The sequence below is a fragment of the Sinohyriopsis cumingii genome, chromosome 11 (assembly GCF_028554795.1).
Source record: "Sinohyriopsis cumingii isolate HCF-2022 chromosome 11, ASM2855479v2, whole genome shotgun sequence".
Taxonomy (NCBI): domain Eukaryota; kingdom Metazoa; phylum Mollusca; class Bivalvia; order Unionida; family Unionidae; genus Sinohyriopsis; species Sinohyriopsis cumingii.
The window spans coordinates 71,269,727-71,276,425 of record NC_142971.1 but is presented as its reverse complement, the minus strand read 5'-3'; the positions used below and the strand labels follow the sequence as shown (position 1 = coordinate 71,276,425).

Sequence of the window (6,699 nt, the reverse complement as noted above, 5' to 3'; positions counted from 1 at the left end):
ACGAAGTTGCCATCTGTATAACTGCATCATTGCCTTAACTGTGTGATTGTTATTCTGATATTCACTGGCGTGTTTGGATACCAGAGCCACTGACAATGTATTTGTTATAGTAGAAACAAACAAAATATTTTAATTTCGACGATGTCATACAGTATTGTGAAGACCCTATTTAAACTCGGCACAATAATAACTCAAGTATGTGTCACGACAGGTTAAACATACAGCTAGATGGCAACGTGTATTGGTCATGCAAATATCCTACCACAAAATGGATGGTTTGGTATTATTGTGACAGGACAGTGAGAACAGATTCACGCAAGATACACACATATAAGCATATCCCCAGCTACTGTATTATCCAGCATATATATATATATATATATATATATATATATATATATATATATATATATATATATATATATATATATATGTGTGTGTGTGTGTGTGTGTGTGTGTGTGTGTGAGCTCTCAATTCAATACAAACACATTGTTAATCGAATGGACAACATATCTGTCAGATTCCGATTGGAAATTAGATAGATGATGATGTTGTTGTTGTAGGATTTATAGCCGTTTTCCAGCACAAGATAGGCTTTTACCTGGAGGGCAGTATTAATGATGGAGGAAGAAAACGGGAAAAGCACGGAACCACCGACACTCGAGAACCACCGACACTCGAGAAGCTACCGGCAAGCTTTCGCACATATCCACATTGGAAATTAGATTTAAATAAAAGAGCGACAATGGGTCTACATAATATCTTGATAATTGCTTAAAAATTTTTCACAAATACTTTTATATATTTACTAGAGTATGATAGTCTAAATCTCTGTTTTCCCAAAATCAGCAACTACCAATCATATCGGTAAGAGATAAGATAAACTGGCAACACGTTTATCAAAATAAACAGCAAATAAAACATGGTAGGATCCAACATCAGGGCATGCTAACAGCGTTACAAATCAAGTATCATGCGAAGCAAATATATTTCCTGTGACCTTTACCTACCTGACTGTTAGAATTAGTGATACTTAGTAAACACACTATCTGTTACTTCAGGCATCTGATTGTTAGAGTTAGTGATACTTTGTAAACAAATTATCGGTTACTTTAGACACCGGACTGTTAGATTTATTGCGAAATAGAACAATAAATTACCTGTAACGTTTCGAACCAGATTTGTATAGTAAGTAAGACGCAGCGAACTTATTACCTGTTACCTTGGACACCAGATTGTTATAGTTCTACAGCAGGGATGAAGGTCTCAATAGTTCTATGAAAATTGCTCATTTGCTTCTGTAAAGTTATTTTCAATGTGTCCATTTAAATCAAGTCAAATTGTGTGTGTGTGTGTGTGTGTGTGTGTGTGTGTTATTTGTTTGCATTGAGATGCATGCGTTCATATTGTTTTCTTCATTTTGAGAGGAATAAGTGAATTTACACAAAGATGGACTAATGATGATGTTAAAGTTTACTTTTGAATCTTCAGAAATATATTACGTTAAGCACAGACTATTACATGATCTCAGCGGACATTTGCCTATTGTTTCCGCAACCATTGCGCACACACATATTATTGCAAATAACATTGCAGCTCTGTATCAGTCAAGATATGATTATAATGGCTGACCCGACTTCACTCTAGAAATAAGCCGTAAGTTAGACGAGGTTGCACATAATGGTCTGATTTAAATCATATGCTCGTGACAGGATAAACACGTTCTTACATGCCACAGATTCGATCATAATTTACTCGGATCAACAGACAGAGATAGGAAACTCTTTATATAACTCAACGTTTATGCAAATGAGCGCACGTATCACTCGAGATCAGAGACCGCCGGAATTTCCACGCTTTCAGGGGCACCAGAGGTTTGTTAATGACACACATCTTGTAATTACCAATGCTTCCATATGTGTTGAGAGAGAGAGAGAGAGAGAGAGAGAGGATAAAAACATCCTTCTATTCGCAAAAGATAATATTGTAAATTAAACTAATTGTGTTCGTAGCCTATTTTTAGTGATAGGTGAAAGTGGAATTCGTGATGTTTTTACATTTTATTTTTGACCAAATTATGCATTTCTTGAAATCTCTCATGTCGAGTTCAAAAGGCATCATTCTATAAGTATATTTCTGTTGTATTTATTTCAAAAGAAAATATATTCATTTGAATGACAATTGAAAAGAACGTTTTTTCCTGCAGGAAAATGGAACCAATAAGAAACAACAGCATTTTTCATAACATCTGTTACTCAGTGCATTTCTCCAGACTGGAATAGGTGATTTTGCTGACAAAGGACAGAAACCTTTGCCTGAAGGTAAAGACATTTGAAAGATCAGTATTGTCAATTCAAGTCCATGCCAACTGAAACAGAGATAACTTTTAAGTAATGACTGACATTCCAAGACGACGAGGACATCATTTGACCCTAGTAAGGAGACAGTGTTAAGATGCAAATCAAAGACCGTTATTAGAATTAGAAAAGGGATTTCAAACATGCGGCCCTAGGGCAGCATGCGGCCTGCCAATCCGTATCATGTGGCCCTCAAAATGATTGACGTCACAAGGTGTCATGAAAGATAACAAAGTTGGTACGGCCCGCTTGCAATCGAAAATGCCCCCATGAGGCCCTCGGGGTGGTTTGAGTTTGAGACCCCTGAATTAGAAATTCCCCATGCCCACGTAGATCGTCAACTTGATGCACAGACTTGATGTTACAGTATGAACTGTTGTACTATCGGGTCTTATTATGACGTTTAATCAAATATTGTATCTATAGCGATTTCGAGAAAATGTTCACGATATTCAACACGTCTGTTCAAAGTGCAGCCAAGATTACTTGGTGTTGTATCAACGTATTGGCTGACGAGATATTAATTCGGTAATTTCGTGCATTAGTTAACGCTAACATATCTTATAAATGCTGTCCTTGTCTTTGTTTCTCTGTTTTTCTCCGTTTGTCTCTCTCTCTCTTTCTTTCTCTCTCTCTCTCTCTCTCTCTCTCTCTCTCTCTCTCTCTCTCTCTCTCTCTCTCTCAGTTGTGCTAATGTTTTCTTGTTTTCTTTTATCGTTTCAAGGAAACCGGATAATACGTGTTTATTTTTTCAAGTTGCATGATATTACAAAACAGAATACGGGGATTCTCCTGTTGAAATATGCGTCTCGCGAAACATTTGATCTAGTGTCATGTGTCATAACAAAAACTGCTGTATATGAGTTCATTAGAGGACGTTCGTAACATTTACTACTTGACATGAGACGTTAATATCACACTTTACGAGGAAAAAATATCGATTTGGGAAGATTAACAGCCTTGCATGCGACATTCACATCGCGATATATTTCTTCTTCCTGAAACATACTGACAAAACAAATAGATGACATTATGTATCCATTGCCTCGAAAAATGATTTGTTGAGGTATACAAAGAAGAATGTAAGGTTGATTCATCTGAAGAATATTTAATTTAACGTTACAGTTTCGTAGTGATAATTGGTCGGGAGAAGTATAATACTGTATATGAACTATATACTGATGAGTTATAGAATTGCAGAGAGAGAGAGAGAGAGGGATGTTTGCTAGTATTTTACATACATTCCTATTACTTGCAAAATTACCGATCCAGTGGCCTACTGGTTAGAGAGTCCGCCTCGGATGCCGTAGGTCACGGGTTCGAACCCCGACCTTGTCATACCAAAGACTTATAAAATTGGTATTAACAGCTGCCTCACTAGGCGCTCTGCAATACGAGGTTAACGTTAAGACTGGTAGGCTTGCTGTAAGGACAATGTGAATGGGTTCGACATGGTGATACATGTATGCTGCATGATGCTCCAGTGCTAGACATTTCTTTAAACTGCCACACCGCTCAGGTGGCCTAGTGGTTAGAGTGTCCTCCATCGGATGCGGGAGGTCGTGCGTTCGATCCAAGGCCGAGTCAAACCAATGATTTATACAACTGGTACTAACAGCTGCCTCGCTTGGTGCTCAGCATTAAGAGGTTAGTGTTAGAACTGGTCAGCCTGGTGTCAGGATAATATGACTCGGTGGGACATCATGCTATATGTCTGTGGCATGATGTGCCAGTGCATACATCACTATAAACTCACACACTGCAGACATCGTAGCGATATGACTGACAAAGTGTTAAAGCTACGTTAAAAATCCAAATTACAAACACATCATATAAACTGCCACACTGCAGTGACAGGAGCGATATGACTGAATGTTTTTTTTTAAAGTTGCGTTAAAAATCCAAAGCTGTCTGTCTGTCTGTCTCTCTCTCAAACACACAAACACACACACTTGCAAACTGTACAATGTCAATGACAAGTACACTATACGGTAAAAGTGCTTCAAATTCTCTTGAGAGTGTTAATGTATCTTCAAGGTCAACGTTTGAAGGGTTTACTTATCTTAATTTAATTTAGCCTGTTCATATTATCCGTGAAAATAAACTGCCTCCTAAATTTGTTTAATCCTGAATTGATTAATCCTATTCCCATATGTATTCAATATCCTGATCTCTTGTAAATATTGGCCTATGTCAACGTACTAGACAAGGTATATTTTATAAACGTTCAAATGTAAATTTATGCTAATGCATGAGAGGTTGATTGGCAGACAGATACGAAGGTTTTGTGAAACAATATTTTAGAAGGGTTAGACAAACACATGGAAGACATCTACAGAGGAATAGTTCTTTGACCTCTCGAAGTACAGGCTCTTTGCCTTCGTGTTTACAAAGGAGATTCTTCTCGAAACATGACGGTTTGTTTAAGCACCAGGCATATATAGGGCTTCTACTTTGTAACAAATTTATAGATATCGTATAATATCAAATATCTGAATCATTGATTACTTAGACTTATACCGTTGAACTGTTAAATGAAGTACAACATACGTTTGGTCTCAACTGGAATTTAAAAAAAAATTAGAATACAACATTTAATTGCAATTTTAAGACGAAAGGTATATACAATAAACTGTGAATATCACAACTATCTTCACAGCAAACTCTTATCTAAATCACTGTTGATAGATCTTGAGCATCGCCATTTTGTAGACTGGTACTTCGTCTAAACCATCACATTTACTAATTACAATTGTCTGCAATTTTTTATGTACAGTTTAAGAGTAGGATATTTCTATATGTAACCCAGATTTAAAAGGCCTTCATATCCATGGGAGTGCACATAATATGTTTTACACATCAGACCAATATGTATTCATCTTTCAGCTAAGCCCAGCCTGGAATATATGAGCTTGCACATAGTGTTCAAACGTTATATAATGTATTTTCACGTAAGCGTCTTTAGTTCTGTGTTGTCTGACCTAAGTCTTTGCAACACTTGTACCAGATTTAGAGGCACTTTATTTTTGCTTGGATAGGTATGGCAGCATTTTAAGACAATTCTGATTTTCCTCTGTTAAACTGAGATATATATGTGCCAAATAAGATAAGTAAATCAATTAATATACGCAATACGTGTCAGTAGAAGTACCAAATATATTTCCTTTTTTTTTTGGCAGGAACAACTACTAGAACGAGTATCGCTGCTGACCGTCACCAGAGAAAGCAAGATATACAAAATATTTTTTTTCCCCGGTCAATCCGAAAATTTAATATTCTTTCACATAAAGATACTCACGTGCAAATTTTAGAAACATCGTATGAATTTCTAAAATATAGAAGGCTACAATATATCTGACCTAAATTGTCATGGTAGAGAAAGGCAAATGTTTCAGATTTGTTGTTGCTCAATGACACCGCATTTTGTATATGTACATATTTAGTCAACAGCATTTAGAAACATCTTTACTTTCTTGGGAGAAACATCACTGGAACGGGCGTGTTAATGCTGATTTTCGTCAGAAAAGCAAGCCCCCCCCCCCCCCAAAAAAAAAAAAAAAAAAAAACCACCAATTAAATACAAAAGTATGACAGACCATTTCTTACGGCAGTAGAAAGTAACCCATAGTAAGTGTGACTTAATGTGGCCTGAAATCTAAATGGAATTGCCGACGGTATCCAAAAAAAGTCAGTCTTGTATGATACTGCCGCCACTTATGACGGAGCCAGGCACGTAAACGTGAATTCAGGCATGGGAACAGCTGTCGAAAATTGGCTAGTGGGCATGAAGAGTGGGAAGTGTCAGATATGAAATTATTTAGCTATTTACGTTGCAATGTACCGTGTAGTATGGCAAGAGCTGGATTCACATTGCATGTAATAAAAAGACAACAACACCATCTTGTGTTTCATTAAGGAAAGGGTTACGAGTTGAATGCATGATGGGTTGGAAGTGCAGGTCATATTTATAGCATGACGTTTCATAGTTATAAACCAAATGTTTTAGCTAAGATTCTTCACAGTTGATTCTTCTGAATTGTTTTAGAATCCAAAATATAATTTTGATTTAGCTTCAGTAAACAGATATTAATAAAATTATCGATAAGATATATTGACGAATAAAGACATTTCCACTAAATATTCCACCCATATGTTATCTGTCAATCTGGCAGACTATAGCGACTAGATTGACCTGTCGTGTAGGACATTGTAGTACTTTTGTACTACCATCGCCACCATCTTTTCAGATTTGGAGATTTATTACGTTGTGAAGGGCATAGGCACGTACCATATACAATGGTGCTTGCTGCAGGTACAATACTAATGGTGACTGTATTAAAG

General features: G+C 36.7%; 1 long non-coding RNA gene across 1 annotated transcript; it reads left to right on the top strand.

Annotated features, from left to right (window-relative positions):
* Nucleotides 1-2,205: 2,205 nt before the first annotated feature.
* Nucleotides 2,206-6,254, top strand: LOC149788691 (uncharacterized). The gene is made up of 2 exons (XR_016424420.1): nucleotides 2,206-2,322; nucleotides 5,538-6,254. It is a non-coding gene; the product is annotated as an uncharacterized LOC149788691 (long non-coding RNA).
* The last annotated feature ends 445 nt before the right edge of the window (nucleotides 6,255-6,699 follow it).